At 40.7% G+C, this 16,914-nt stretch overlaps 1 protein-coding gene across 4 annotated transcripts in view; it reads left to right on the top strand.

Annotated features, from left to right (window-relative positions):
- Window positions 1-16,914, top strand: part of nrp1b (neuropilin 1b) — a 142,386-nt gene that overhangs the window by 15,137 nt on the left and 110,335 nt on the right. The gene's annotated exons all lie outside the window — the stretch shown is intronic.

Raw genomic sequence — 16,914 nt, 5'->3', positions numbered from 1 at the left:
AAAATGTTAAGTAGAACCAATTTTGTGCCAGACTGTCACAACATCATGTTTTTTTCTTTTTTGACAACTATAGCGCTTTTTTCCTCAAGGTGGGCGTTGCTATACGCACCACGTAACAGAAATTATGGTCACCTCCACCTCCAGTTTACCTACAAACTGTCTAAATCCTCACCAAACAGAAATGAACTTGTGACACAGCTTGGCTTACTCTATAAAATAAACAGTAGACTATGAAGTTTGAACCTTTAAAGATGAATGGACAGATCAATGCGCTGAAGGCATTTTAAGACAAAACTTAATCTTTAGCTAGTCTACTTTTTTGATTTCTCATCTGTGATTCACTCTCCGATTACTGAACAGGAAGTGTATTTGGATGACAATGAAAGTACAACTTCTAAAGTTAAACAAGGGTTATGATATTTAACCTCACAAAAAAAAAAAAAATCTTTGCATAAGTAAGGCAGAGAGTTTTGTCATTCAGAAAGACAGGCAGACATTTCAGTGGCTTCGACCTGAAATAATAGTATTACTGATTAGCTGATCAGCTTACAGTATTTTTAGCTTTAACCTTTTAACTATTTCTGCAAACTCTTTACTCAACAATGGGTACTACCGCTAGTACACTATATAAGCAATACACACACGCACATACAAATTCACACACATACAGTACATGAGGGTTTATTACAATATTTTAAAATATGTCATTGATATAAAGCAGGGATGTCAAACTCATTTTAGGGTGAGGGCCAGGTAAGAAGAAATGTGACCATGTGCGGGCCGAATTTGTTTTTTGTATCATAGTGCATCAAATTACAACAAATACTCTATATTCTGTAAAAATGCATTTAACAAGTCCTCAGAAACTGTTTATTAACACTCTTATTCCTTTTTGGGGGAAAAACAATGCCAAGTAATAGAATGAAAAATTATTTCCTTTGAACATGAAAACAAATTATTTCCTTTGAACATTTAAAAAAAACTGCCTTTAACAACTCAATAGTTTAAAAAAAATCATATACAAAAATAAATTCTTTATGGTTAATGCAAATAAAAAAAATATCATTCACTTTGGATATGAACATTAACTATACACTACAAATGAGAACTTTCCTTTAACAAATAAAAAACTAGAGGTTTGACATACGCAAGTATACACACACACACACGCATAATGCTTTTAACTCGTTAAATGCCATTTAATGTTGTATTCTTTTTGCACAGCCGCGGCTTGTGAGCAGATTAAACATACCGGATGCCGTTGACCTCACAGAAGAAATACTTCTCTTTCCGTTTCTCCTGAAACATCTGCCCTTCCAGATAAATTTTTCTTTTTTTGGACATTTTTTTTAAATCGCGATTACTTGCCACACATCTTCAAATAGCCAAAGAAATTTGATTTAGGCGCCAATTTAGAATGCGCATGCGTGTTAGAGATTTCGGCAGAAACGCAATAGGGTGATTCCATCTCAAATCAACCAGTGGAAGAGAAATTTTCCACCATCACTTCTCAGATTTTGATAATTTTTTCACCAATTGTTGGTTTCGGCATGAAAATAAAAACCCCCAAATTCTTTTGTCCCAACTCCCGCTCTTTAAAAAATGGTAGCCATCTTGATTTTTGGCCTCGACGCGCCAGAAATCCTTGCCACGCCCCTTTTAGAAATTCTCTTTTGCTAGATAACTCACTTGCTATATGTCATATGGAGATGAAACTGGGTATATTTATGTAATTTTTCATGTAGATTCCGTAATCAGAATTTGTCTGTCTCTTGTGGTTATGGAGATATTTCAGAAAAAAACTTTTTTTGGGGGTACCCCTTTTCAACCCCCCAGAACCCAAGGTCTGCATGTATGTATGTTACTCAAACAAATTGGGGTTACTTTACATCACCTTATTTTGAAAATAAATAAAAACCAGAGGTGTGTTATGCCCTGTTTTATAGAAATCATCAAAAATGAATTGTCCAGGTTTTGCAAATGTTTTACTATTTGATACAAATTTTATATACAGTGAATGTACATGGATCTACACAATAGGCCTTATATACCAGTAAATGTGTCATTTTATGGTGGTACATGTAAGATACATGTATCACTGTCAAACAGTATCCTGTAACTGAACCATTCAGGTTCATACTGATCAGAAAGTTGAATCATCTCCAACCAACTCCATGAGTGACCTCGCACTCAAGGAACTTGAGGATGATTGCATCATCTTTTTCTTGGTACTAATTAAGTACAAAAAAACAAAAGCAGGTGAGTGTGTTTCATTTATGTTAATTCATTTACTGAATCTTTCCAATGTAGTTTGTTGTCTTCACAATCTGATTACAAAGACTTGATGGCAAAGCTTGTCTGTTTTTTGGATTCTCGTGACTATATGTTGCACAGGCGTGAGCAGTGGCCCCCAATCAAAACTATCTGATCATCCTAATTAGGGAAGGGCAATATGGCCAAAAATATTTATCACGATATATATTTGAACATTTGCGATAACGATATAATTGACGATATGATTGACACGAGACAAAATACTTTACAATTCCAAAACTTTATTAGTGCAAAAAAAAACAAAAAAACATCAACTTATTTTCAATTAACAAGCAGCTGTTTGTATGTGCATTAAAGCTATATAAAATTTTAACAGTGCAAATGCAAATTCCTTGCTGACATTTTAACCAAAAGGCATTTCCAGTGGAAATGGGCTGACATATCCTGAGCATAACCATGTATAATATACACAAAACTTAAAAAGAGTTGCTTTGCAACATAAAACTGCAGTGTGGCAAATAAATAGGTAAAATAATAAAACTCAAAACTCTTGAGTAAAAACAAAACAAGCTAACAAAAAACATGGATAAATTATGCTACGGCTCATGGAAGTTTTTCACGTGCTTTTACAGCTTTATTGTACTCCAACAAGTGCTTCTGCTTTAAATGATGGAAAAGGTTTGTGGTGTTTCCTCCCTTCGCCACGACGACCCGCTTGCATGTTATGTTCTACAAAAAATTGTGCTTTGTTGGGTATCTGACGGGCGAAAACCAAACCAGTTCTACACCACTGAAGTTGCACCATTTTTACAAACCAATTCTGGTTCATCTGGTTAATAGATAATATTAATTGAGTATTGTGAATTAATTTGCAAATATTTATTATATTTATTAAATAAATCACTATTTCTTCAATAGCTTTTTGGTCATGTCACCTGGTGACCCCAAACTGGTACCAAAATAATCTCATTAGTGCCCCACACAAGGTACATCTGATTTTATTCCAAGATATGTCTTCATTCATTTTTATTAAATTTTTTTATAAAAAAATAAATAAATAAACGCTATTTCTTCAAGCTACAGATGCCTTGAAATGAATGGGATCCCTCTTTTTCAACCCAGACATTCTGTAAATGCCACGACGACCCGCTTGCTTGTTATGTTCTACAAAAATTTGTGCTTTGTTGGGTATCTGACAGGCGAAAACCAAACCAGTTCCACACTACTGAAGTTGCACCATTTTTACAAACCAATTCTGGTTCATCTGTTTTATTCAACGATCCGCTTTCGCCCTTCTCATTCTCCACCGCCGCCGCCATGCTTTTTCCGCCATAAACGTATGAAAACAAAGGCACTGCGCATGCGCGTTTTACCCATATTCAATCGCGATATTTCATTTTCTTATCATTGCCTAACATTGTACCGGTATTACCGTGAAAGGTATAATATGGCCCAGCCCTAATCTTGATGGTATATTTGAAAATGCTGATTTGGACCCAGATGACACTGTTCAGTTCAAGCAGTGGAATCATGAAAGCCATGGCAAAATTTCTGACGTCTTTGTCTGTGTCTGATTTCATTATGGGACTTTGTGAAAAATGTGACTCCTGCACAGCTCATCACTATACAGCCAAGGCCCAAGCTGTTTATTTAAAAGAACTAAAAGAGAAACAGTCTTTGACTAGATATGCATTACAGAAGAATTTAAGGTAACTTTCACTTTGAAAGGAGCTGATTTTATGTATGCATTAAGTATTCTATAGATATTGCAGTACATTTCTGTGTGTCAAATCATAAAATGTTGCAAAACCTGGACAATTCATTTTTGATGATTTCTATAAAACAGGGCATAACACAACTCTGGTTTTTATTTATTTTCAAGTTGAGGTGATGTGAAGTAACCCCTATTTTTTTGAGTGACATATATACATGCAGACCTTGGGTTCTGGGGGGGTCGAAAAGGGGTACCCCCAAAAAATGTTTTTTCAGAAATATCTCCATAACCACAAGAGATAGCCAAATTCTGATTGCGATCTACATAAAAAATTACATAAATATACCCAGTTTCATCTCCATATGACATATAGCAAGTAAATTATCTAGGAAAAGAGGATTTCAAAAAGGGGCGTGGCATGTCTCGAAGCGCGTCGAGGCCAAAAATCAAGATGGCTGCCATTTTTTAACGAGCGGGAGTTGGGAGAAAAAAATTGCCGGGTTTTATTTTCATGCCAATACCAACAATTGGTGAAAAAATCAGCAAAATCTGTGATCATGTGGTGGAACCCACTGGTTGATTTGAGATGGAATCACCCAATAGAAGAGCAGTTAAATTATCAATGATAAAATAAAAAAATTAATAAAATCAAACACAATATTGCAGCGAATACCCAGACATAGACTTTATTTAATACTACAACTAATAATAATAATGATAATAAAAAAGATTTGATATTTAATATTATTGTTCAAATCATCCCACGGGCCGTACTGGACACCTTAGTGGGTTGTATGTTTGACACCCCTGATATGAAGTGATGTTTTGAGCACTTGTCATAAATATTGGAACTTTAATCAATTAATATAAACCAGTTTTTATGTCTACATTATCTGCAAAGAAGTAATTAGTGCATTAACCCTGTGTTAGTGTTCAGGATACTGAAGCAGTGCAGTAGAAATATAGAACCGAGTAATAATATGGAACTCAAGTGTACATCTCATAACCATTTTTTTTATCTTTTGTAGAATAATTATTCCCTCCTGTTCTTCCAAGGACGTGCTAATAAAACTAATTAACCCATTAATTAGTGTTAGAAGTAGAATTAGCTACTAGAATGGACTGTTTTAGTTTCACTGGTCTTTCATACTGTGTTTTTAAAGTGCCACTGTTGATACAAGTAACTCACAACTAGGCTACTACAGTAGTTTTTACAACAAATGTTACTTGTTGGCACCTTAATTTCTTTAGATTTTGAGCGGTTATAAATAGTGTAGTTTTATGTCTTTGTTATAATGTCTTTGTTTTTCATACAAAAATATAAGTAACATCCATGTGTACCTGTATTTAATAACAGTCTGTAAATTTGCCTTACATCTTTATCCACATATGATAACGTTAATGTTACACAATTGTCCTGCATCCACAAAAAGTTAACGTTAACTTTAAGCGAACTAGCTGTAATACTAATGTCATTATCTTTTTAGTCCAGTTGTGTGTGAAGTGTGCACAAAGGAAGAACACACAAAACTTGAACATACAGAACAAGAACATTACTAGAAATAAACCACTACACCACCCCAGATTATACCTTTTTTTTTGAATGTCTGTTAAATTGCTATTAAAATTTCCCTGCCTTGGGAACATTCTTGCTACCATTGCCACACTGCATCTGCTGCTGAAATTCCTGTAAAATGCATTTTTCTGCATTCCACGATGATAAAAAATTTATGTTAAAAAATTTGGGGCTAAAATCATCACATCATAAATTTGTATTTTTCCCTTGCTCCTCTTCTGTGAGAGACCTTAAACTAAATCGCGTGGTCATCCGGCCTTCTCGCTTGCTTTTTGCGTTTGGGGTTACCACCCACGCTAGAAAGGGCTAACCGCTAAATATTCTGATCATCCCGGTTAGTTTCGTGACAGAATGACCGAGCCTCAAGCGGTAAACCCAGCGGATTATGTGCATCTATCCGACGTGGTAGATCAGCACGCCGAGCTAATTAACAAGCTAAACAGAGAGCTCGCGGTTCTTAGCCGGAGTGTCCAAGACGTCGCGGCCTTGCGCCGTGAGGTGGTGGAGCTTCGGTGGGAGAACGCGGATCTTTGTTAGGCTGTTGCTAGCGCGGCTAACCAGCCTCCCGTCGCAGCGGTCGCTACTCCGTCCCCCCCCTCTTCAACTCCTGATGTTTTCTTAGCTTTACCGGATAAGTGGGATGGCACGGACGGGAGATGCAGTGTTTTCCTAACTGCTCTAGATCTGGTGTTTAAGTTTAATGCCACCAAATACTCCACCGATCGATTGCGCATAGCTCTCCTCGTCTTGTTGCTGTCAGGGCAGGCAGCTGAGTGGGCCACGGCAGTCCTTCATTCTGATTCTGACACCGCCCACTTATACAATGAATTCACCCGCCAGTTAAAAATTACCTTTGAACATCCTGCGGGCACAAAGCACGGTGGATCGTCCGTGAGTCGCTATACTGCTGACTTCCGCACCCTCGCAGTACAAACCACCTGGGGAGACGCAGCGCTCCGGACATCCTACTACGAGGGGATAGCTTCCCGGATCAAAGACGAACTAGCCCCTCGTAGTAGGATGTCCGGAGCGCTGCGAGAGCTCCCCGCCACACTGGAGGGACTGATTCAGCTCGCCCTCTGGATTGAGCAGCGCCTCTTCTCTCGCCCGAAGCCAGCCCCTAGAACCTTGCCTCCAGCACCCACCTTTGCCTACACGACTCCACGCCCATCGACCACCTTCACTCCCACCACCCATGGAAATGTTGGCTCTCCACCTCCTGCCGTGGTTGACACCGGAGCCGGGGAACCCATGCAAATAGGACGTGCCTCCCTAACCGCAGCTGAGCGAGAACGGCGCTTCAGAGAGGGGCTCTGCGCCTCCTGTAGGTCCGCGGCCATCTGCCCTATCCAACTAGGAAACGCTCAGGCGCGGTGAGACAGGGGAGTTACTCACCGGGTTTCCTCCAACTCTCCAGATCCATCACCAATATTTCTCGGCTCTTGGTTCAGGTAAACCCCCTTTTTATCCACAAACGGGTCCGAAGTATGGCGTTCATCGATTCTGGTGCCGGCGGTAACTTCATTGACTCTACCTTTGCCAAAAAAATGGGAGTGGAAAATCGAGGCATTATCCAAGCCGGTTCAAGTTACATCTGTCAACGGTCGGCCCTTTTTTTATCATCAATCTAAGTCAACCCATCACACTGGTCATTGAACAGCACCAAGAAAAAATTAAATTTCACCTTACATCCAGCTCTTCTCCACCCATCATCCTCGGCTATACAGTGGGGCCCTACCTGTTCTGAACTTTGCCTACGGGCAACGGCTGGGACGTGTTTCCAGGGAGTCTGAGGCCCCCGATGTCGACACCAACGCCATTTCAACCGTCTACAGAGACTTGGCTAAAGTCTTCTGTAAGAGGCGCGCCACCCACCTTCTGCCACATCGCCCATACGACCTGGCGATAGACCTTCAGCCGGGTTCCGCCATCCCCCCCCACCCATCTCTACTTTCTATTGGCCACCGAAACCCAGGCTATCGAGGAGTACGTCGCTAATGCACTTCAACAAGGTACCATCCGACCCTTCTCCTCGCCCGCCACCACGGGGTTCTTTTTCGTTAAGAAAAAAGGGGGCGAACTTCGCCCATGTGTCGACCACGGGGGCTCAATAACATCACCATTAAAAAAATCAACACCCATTGCCTCTTACAAATTCTGCTCTGGATGCCCTCTCTGGTGCCAACATCTGGCCTTCATCACCCCCACTGGAGATTATGAAAGTTTGGTCATCCCGTTTAGACTCTGCAACGCTCCTGCCACTTTCCAAAATTTCATAAATGACACACTGAGAGACATGTTAGGCCATTGGGTCTTTGCTTAACTGGACGATATCCTCATACACTCCCGTACATTCGAGGAACACGTCCTCCACGTCAAAGCGGTCCTCAAGAGACTGCTTGCCCATCAACTGTACTGTAAGTTGGAAAAGTGCGCTTTTCACTAGCGCTCCAACACTTTCCTGGGTTTTGTCATCTCGTCCCAGGGTGTGGTCATGGAGGAGTGGCGTCACTGGCTCCAGGGTGCCAGGGAGCCATTCATCGTTTGGACCGACCACCAGAACCTGATCACCATCCGCGTCAGGCGCAGGCCAAGGAGACCACACACTGGACGACTCTACGTCCCCCCCACCATGAGAACGGAAGTGCTTCAGTGGGGCCACTTCTCGCCTTTATCAGGACATCCCAGAAATCGGCGCACCCAACAATTCATCTGCTGTGCCTTTTGGTGGCCATCTATGACCAGGGATGTTGATGAGTTCGTCCAGGCGTGCCCAGTGTGTCCCAGGGCCAAAGACACCAACCAGCCACCACCGGGGGACGTCCAGCCACTCCCCATCCCCCGTAGACCCTGGACACACATTGCCGTAGATTTTATCACGTGCCTGCCGGCCTCGGAAGGAAAAGACACCATCCTCACCATCGTGGATCGGTTTTCCAAGGCCGTGCACCTGGTGGCTCTCGCCGGACTCCCGTCAGCTAAAATGACAGCCGAGCTGATATTAGAACATGTAGTCCGCTTGCATGGGTTCCCAAAAGACATCGTCTCGGACAGAGGGCCACAGTTCACTGCCCGGTTCTGGAAGGCCTTCTGCAGTCTGATTAATTCTACCTGTAGTCTCTTTTCTGGATATCACCCCCAGACTAACGGTCAAACGGAGCGGACCAACCAACAACTGGAGCGTTATTTAAGATGTTTCGTTGCTGACTGCCAACGCTTCTGAGCTCGCTACCTCATCTGGGCCGAACTCTCACACAACCTCCACACCTCTTAAGCCACCAACTTAAGCCCATTCGAGGTATGCCATGGTTTCCAACCTCCGATGTTCGAACACCAAGAACCGGAGGTTGATGTACCATCAGCCCAACAGTTGGTCCGCAGGTGTCGGCGGCTGTGGAACAAAGCAAACGCCGCCATCCAACAAGTCAACCACCGATATATCAACCAGCATCGCCGTCGACACCCTCCGGGACGATTGTACAATGTAGGTGATAAGGTATGGCTGTCAACAAAAAATCTACATTTCCATACCGAATCTCGGAAACTTTCCCCCAGGTACATCGGACCATATCGCATCACCCTTCGAATCAATCCTGTCACCTACCGGCTCCAGCTGCCTGTGGCGCTCCGAATCCATCCGGTTTTCCATACCTCTTAGCTGAGACCCTTCACCACTTCTCCCATGATTCCGCCCCTCCTCCCTGCTCCTTCTCCCCGAATCATCGACGGTGGCCCTGCCTACACCGTACGTCGGATCCTTGATTCGCGCCCAACTTTTGCGCAATCTAACTTTTTACCTACTCAAACCAAGAACAGGATGTGCGTGTAAGGTATTACTTTATTTCATAATTTTTTATTAATGAATGGCAGTAAACCAAGACTTGCTCGCTTTACAAGTCAAAATTTATTAAAAGTTTATAAAAAATTTACAAAATGTCTAAAAGTTTTTGCTTGTCATGCGGAACGCTTGCAAACCCTTGTGTGGGGTATGTTTGGGTTAATCGCAATCTGAGGTTCCACTGTACAGCTCAGTGCATTTGCGTTTACCCAGTTGTTGCAGTCTTGTGCTTACATTGCAAGTCTTGCACGTATTCCACAACTGACCAGAATGAAGAGGGCTGTTCCACCCAGGCTTCTTTGGTGTTGTCATACAGTCTGACGAACAAAGAGCACATTGAATGGTATAAAACCAGTGGAGGCGTGTTGTGTTTCATGGACCACAAACATAACATATGGGATCATATGGTCCCAGTTGCGGCCGCTCTCATTCACCTCTCTGTGCAGCATCCGCTTTAACATCAATCGATCACACATGTTGATGTAGTAGTGTGTTGGAGCAGCCGCTGGTTCTCCTGTGACTCATGTCTACAGCTTTTCGCTCCCCTTTAGGGAGGCATCGGAGCACACAATCCATCACCACTCGTTCTGCCCCTCAAATGATGTGAGACACTCCGGCTGAAGCCCCTTACTGCAATCTTTGTGAGTCTCTTCAACTGCATCCTTGGTATGACATGTGTGCAGCAAGTAGAGCTTGCACGCTAGAAAGCCTGCAATGGGCTAGGATCTAAGTTTTAAGCAGGTTGTATTTATCTGCATCATCAGTTGATAAGGAAAAAAGGCAAGCTGTGCTTTACCGGATAGCGGGATGAGAATGCCACTTCAATTGTGGCGGGGCCAACCCATCTGCTTGTTCATCGTTTGTTGCTGGATGCTTCTTTTAAGCAAGTGTCCCAAGTATTCTCAGGGGACCGTTGTGAGCCCGGTTCCAATCCATGTGCCTGCATTCCCCACCAGTGTAATGGGTGTAGCACACAGAAGGAACACACAGGAAGCATATGTTAAAGTCACACAAAATGAGCTTTTTAAATAAGTTCTACTATCTATTTTATTTTTATTTATTGTGAAGTAAACATGTTACATACAATGTTCTTTATGTATACAATTACACAGTATGTTTAAGCTATAAATTATAAAAAAAGAGAACAAAGAAAACTATATACGTCCAGGGTAAGAACATGTGTCCTAAATCAGTTTCACATAGAATAGTACATGCCTTTTATTTATTATTTACAGCCACAGAATCAGGCCTTCTTTCTAATACATATTTAACCCATTTCCTCCATTTTCCCAGGAATGTATTCTTCTTTATATTGACCAAAAAAGTGATCTTTTCCATCGTATAAATCTCTATAGTCAATATAGTCAAATATCTATCCAATTATCTAAAGTTGGTTTCTCTTGGTTTAACCATTTACGTGTGATTGCTTTCTTGCTGGCTTCTAGAAGCACACCCATCAAGTATTTATCATCTGCTGTTACTATACATTTAAAACTCTGCGGCTAGAATACTCACTCATCCCAAACGCTCTGCTCATATAACCCCAATCTTGTCTGATCTCCATTGGCTCCCAGTTGTCTACTGTATCAAAGTCAAAATTCTTCTCCTTGTTTTCAAATCTATAAATGGCTTAGCTCCACCTATCTTTTTAATCTGCTTGCCCCCTACATTCTGACTCGTTCACTACATTCCTCCAATTCTTTTTTTTTTTTTGTTGTCCCTCGTTACTGCCTTTCTTTAATGAGCGGCAGATTATTCAGTGTTATTGCTCCCAGTGTTACTTTGGAACTCTCTACCACACTCTCACCGTTCTGATAACATCTCCATATTTAAATCTTTACTCAAAACTCACTTGTTTTCCGAATGTTACACTTGAATCCACCTGTCCTCTGCATGTTTTTTTGTTGTCTGTTTGTTGACTGTTTTTTACTCATTGTAAAGTGTTCTTGAGCTCTGGAAAGGTGCTATATAAATAAAAATTATTATTATTAATATTATTATTATTGCTTTATCTGGATATATACAGCCAAAATACAGCAATATGCTTTCCAGAGGTATGTTTCTTCTAAAGATATGTTCAAAAGCCTCTTGTATTTTTTTTTTAGTATTCTTGAATATGTAGGCATTCCCAAAATGTATGATAATGGTTTGCTTCATTACATCCACAATTTCGCCAACATTTTGGAGGAATATTACTGTATTTGGCTCTTTGTACTGGTGTTTTAAAATATTTAATAATGTTTTTCCAACAGTATTCTTTCCAATTTAGTGAGCTACAGTAGTTGATTTCTATTGAAATATCCATATATTGGACCACTCTTCATCAGTTATGTTTATTTTACATTCTGTTCTCCATTTTTCCTTAATATAAATTGTAGTGTGCTTTAATTTTTTCCAAACTTTTGTATATCTGAGAGACAATGTTATATCTAATACCCAATGTGTATGCCCTCTTAAGCAAGTCTATCAATGGGTTCCAATTCTCTTCAAGTTTTTTATTTTATTTTTTGATCATAGTTATTTCTAACCTGGAGGTATCTATAGAAGTCCTGACTTTTTAGAAGAAACTTTTCCTTTAGTAATTGAAAGCTCAAAAGTTCGCCTTTCTTAATAATGGTGCAAAAACAAGTATCCCCCCCCCCCCCAAGAGGATCAAAAGCAATCCATTTCAAAGCTGTACTGTATTCCAGCAAATTATATTCCTTTATCACTGTTGCCCAGATATTTAAAGTGAGTTTTTTTCCATGGGTCTTCTATAATTTCTATATATTGTCGTAATTTGCTATCTGTTAATATGGCTTGTATAGGGATATTATTTGAAATATATCTTTTTATATCTTTCCAAGGAGCATGATAATGTGGGTCACACCAATTTACCACGGTCTTAATTTGTGCTGCTATATAATAATCTTTTAGTGAGGGAAGAGCCCATCCTCCTTTATCCTTTGGCAATAGCAGCGTTTTAAAGCGCACTCTGGGCTTTTTCCCTTACCAAATGAATCGAGAAAACATTTTATCTCATTCTATGAATTGTTTTGCAGTTATTTCTACAGGCAAACATTGAAATAGATATAAGAATTTTGGTAATATGTTCATTTTAATTGCTTCGATCTTTGAGCTAAAACTAAGAAAAGGAATTAAATTCCATCTTGTTAGATCTTCTCAAATTTTTTGTGTTAATGGATGAAAATTCTTTTTGTATTGTATTTTTTCTGTATCTTTTGTCAATTGAATTCCCAAATATTTAAAAGATTTTGTACGCCATTTTAATGTAAACGTGTATTTGATATTTGCAGGAGGAATATAGTTATATGAAATTACTTCTGTTTTCTCAATATTTAATTTATATCCAGAGAGAGGCCCGAGGTTCTGAAATTGTCTCATGAGTTGAGGTAAAGATTTGGTTGGGTCTCCAAGATAAATCAGTATGTCATCTGCGTAACAGGCAATTTTATGTTCCGCTCCTTTTATAGTAATACCTTGGATTGTTTTATCCTGTCTAATGCTTTGTACTAGGGGTTCCAAATAGAGTGCAAATAGCTAAGGAGACCATGGGCACTCTTGCCTGGTTCCTCTCTCCAATGTAAATGGCTTTGATAAATATCTATTAAGTCTTATTTTTGCAGTCGGTCTATCATAAAGTGCCTGTATACTTCTAATTATAGTTTCATGAAAGCCAAATTTGTGTAGAACCTTATAGAGATATGTCCAGCTAACTGAGTCAAAAGCTTTTTCAGCATTTAAACTTGAATTCATTGCTTTTAATTAGTTTTTCCTAATATGATTCATAACATTCAACGTGCGTCTAATATTATCTTGTGTTTGGCGCTGACAAATAAAACCTGACTGGTCTTGGTTTATTAGATTGGGCATGAATTTTTCTATTCTTCTGGCCATAATCGATGTAAACAATCTAAAGTCGTGGCCAAAAGTTTTGAGAATTACATAAATATTGAAAATTGGAAAAGTTGCTGCTTAAGTTTTTATAATGGTAATTTGCATATATTCCAGAATGTTATAAAGAGTGATCAGATGAATTGCATAGTCCTTCTTTGTCATCAAAATGAACTTAATCCCCAAAAAACCTTTCCACTGCATTTCATTGCTGTCATTAAAGGACCTGCTGAGATCATTTCAGTAATTGTCTTGTTAACTCAGGTGAGAATGTTGACGAGCACAAGGCTGGAGATCATTATGTCAGGCTGATTGAGTTAGAATGGCAGACTTGACATGTTAAAAGGAGGGTGATGCTTGAAATCATTTTTTTTCCATTGTTAACCATGGTGACCTGCAAAGAAACGCACGCAGCCATCATTGCGTTGCATAAAAATGGCTTCACAGGCAAGGATATTGTGGCTACTAAGATTGCACCTAAATCAACAATTTATAGGATCATTAAGAACTTCAGGGAAAAAGCTTCAGTTCTTGTTAAGAAGGCTTCAGGGCGTCCAAGAAAGTCCAGCAAGCGCCAGGATCGTCTCCTAAAGAGGATTCAGCTGCGGGATAGGAGTGCCACCAGTGCAGAACTTGCTCAGGAATGGTGTGCAGCAGGCAGGTGCATCTGCACGCACAGTGGGGTGACTTGGAAGATGGCCTGGTGTCAAGAAGGGCAGCAAAGAAGCCACTTCTCTCAAAAAAAAAGTCAAAGTCATATTCTCCGATGAAGCCTCTTTCTGATTGTTGGGGCATCTGGAAAAAGGCTTGTCTGAAGAAGAAAAGGTGAGCTCTACCATCAGTCCTGTGTCATGCCAACAGTAAAGCATCCTGAGACCATTTATGTGTGGAGTTGCTTCTCATCCAAGGGAGTGGGCTCACTCACAATTTTGCCCAAAAACACAGCCATGAATAAAGAATGGTACCAAAACACCCTCCAACAGCAGCTTCTTCCAACAATCCGACAACAGTTTGGTGAAGAACAATGCATTTTTCAGCACGATGGAGCACCGTGCCATAAGGCAAAAAAGATAACTTGTGGCTCGGGAACCAAAACGTTTACATTTTGGGTCCATGGCCTGGAAACTCCCCAGATCTTAATTCCATTGAAAAACTTGTGATCAATCCTCAAGAGGCGGGTTGACAAACAAAAACCCACTAATTCTAACAAACTCCAAGAAGTGATTATAAAAGAATGGGTTGCTTGCTATCAGTCAGGATTTGGCCCAGAAGTTGATTGAGAGCATGCCCAGTCGAATTGCAGAGGTCCTGAAAAAGAAGGGCCAACACTGCAAATACTGACTCTTTGCATAAATGTCATGTAATTGTCGATAAAAGCCTTTGAAACGTATGAAGTGCTTGTAATTATATTTCAGTACAGAAACAACTGAAACAAAGATCTAAAAGCAGTTTAGCAGCAAACTTTGTAAAAAATAATATTTGTGTAATTCTCAAAACTTTTGGCTACAACTGTATAATCAACATTTAATACAGACAAAGGTCTATACGGTCCACATTGTAGCTTATCTTTTTCTTCTTTTGGTATAATAGATATAATTTCCAAGATGGAGAGGTTGCTGCATTCTTTAAGACCCAATTAAAAATGCGGACCAAGATAGGTATTATTTCCTTTTGGAATGCTCTATACCACTCTCCAGTAAATCCACCAGGCCCTGGGCATTTATTAGACTTTAATTTAGTAATAGCCCCAATGTAACCAGGGTGGGGCGCAATCCAGTGTCTTCTGATGCCAGTCCCAAGTCTGGATAAATGCAGAGGGTTGTGTCAGGAAGGGCATCCGACGTAAAAACATTTGCCAAATCACTGATGCAAATCACAAATATCATTTCCATACCGGATTGGTCGCGGCCCGGGTTAACAACGACTGCCACCGGTGCTGTTGACCTACAGGGTGCCGGTGAAAATTGGGCTACAGTTGGTCGAAAAAGGAGAGGAGGAAGGCGTGTTCGAAAGCAGAGAGAGAAAAGGAAAGGCGAGAGTTTGGAAGAGATAGTAGGGACTTTGAATGTTGGGACTATGACAGGGAAGGCAAGAGAGCTGGGTGATGTGATGCAGAGAAGGAAGGTGGATATACTGTGCGCCCAGGAGACCAGGTGGAAAGGTAGCAAGGCTACTGTAGAAGCTTAGAATCAGGGTTCAAATTGTTTTACCATGGTGTGGATAGAAAAAGAAATGGAGTAGGAGTTATCCTGAAAGAAGAGTTTGTTAGGAATGTTTTAGAGGTGAAAAGAGAATCAGACAGGTCAGAGAATGAAGCTGGATATTGAAGGGGTGATGTTAAATGTTGTTAGTGGCTATGCCCCACAGGTAGGATGTGAGTTGGAGAAGGAGACATTCTGGAGTGAGTTCGATGAAGTGATGCAGAGCATCCCCAGAGGTGAGAGAGTGGTGATTGGTGCAGACTTCAATGGACATGTTGGGGAAGGGAACAGAGGTGATGAAAATGTGATGAGCAGGTTTGGTCTTCAGGACAGAAATGTAGAAGGACAGGTGGTGGTAAACTTTGCAAATAGGGTGGAAATGGCAGGAGTAAATACTTTCTTTCAAAAAAGGCAGGAACATAGGGTGACATATAAGAGTGGAGGCAAAAGCACTCAGGTAGACTCCATCTTGTGTCAATGTTGTAATCTGAAAGAGATTAGTGACTGCAAAGTGCTGGTAGGGGAGAGTGAAGCCAGACAACACAGAATAGTGGTGTGTGAAATAACCCTGCTGGTGAGGAAGGTGAAGAGGACAAAGGCAGAGCAAAGGACAAAGTGGTGAAAGCTGAGAAAGGAAGAATGTTGGGTAGTCTTCAGGGAGGAGTTGAGACAGGCTGTGGGTGGTCAGGAGGTGCTTTCAGTTGGTGTATAATCAGGTAAGGCAAAAGTGGACAAGACTTGGTGGTGGAACGAGGAAGTCCAGGGGTGTATAGAGGGAAAGAGGCTAGCTAAGAAGAAGTGGGACTCTGAGAGGACTGAAGTAGACAGGAGTACAGGGAGATGCAGCGTAAGGTGAAGGTAGAGGTGGCAAAGGCCAAACAAAGAGCATATGAGAACTTGTATGCTAGATTGGATAGTAAGGAGGGAGAGTTGATGAATGAGGTAAACGAAAAAGAACAAAGAGTAGAAGAGGTGACTGTTGTGGAGCAGGAAGTAGCAAATATTAGTAAAAGTGAGGTGAGAAGGGCGTTGAAGAGGATGAAGAGTGGAAAGTCTGTTGGTCCTGATGACATATTTGTGGAGGTATGGAAGTGCTTAGAAGAGGTGGCAGTAGAATTTCTAACTAGTTTGTTTAACAAGATCTTGGAGAGTGAGAGGATTCCAGAAGAATGGAGGAGAAGTGTATTGGTGCCGATTTTTAAGAACAAGGAGGATGTGCAGAGCTGTGGCAATTACCGAGGCATAAAGCTAATGAGCCATACAATGAAGCTGTGGAAAAGAGTAGTGGAAGCTAGGTTAAGGGCAGAAGAGAGCATTTGTGAGCAGCAATATGGTTTCATGCCTAGAAAGAGTACATCAGATGCAGTATTTGCTTTGAGGATGCTGGCAGTGAAGGTAATAAAGAGTTGCATTGTGT

Source organism: Clarias gariepinus, chromosome 25 (genome assembly GCF_024256425.1).
Source record: "Clarias gariepinus isolate MV-2021 ecotype Netherlands chromosome 25, CGAR_prim_01v2, whole genome shotgun sequence".
Lineage (NCBI taxonomy): Eukaryota > Metazoa > Chordata > Actinopteri > Siluriformes > Clariidae > Clarias > Clarias gariepinus.
Note: the sequence above shows the minus strand (reverse complement) of the source record. Positions and strands in the feature narration are given on the sequence as shown.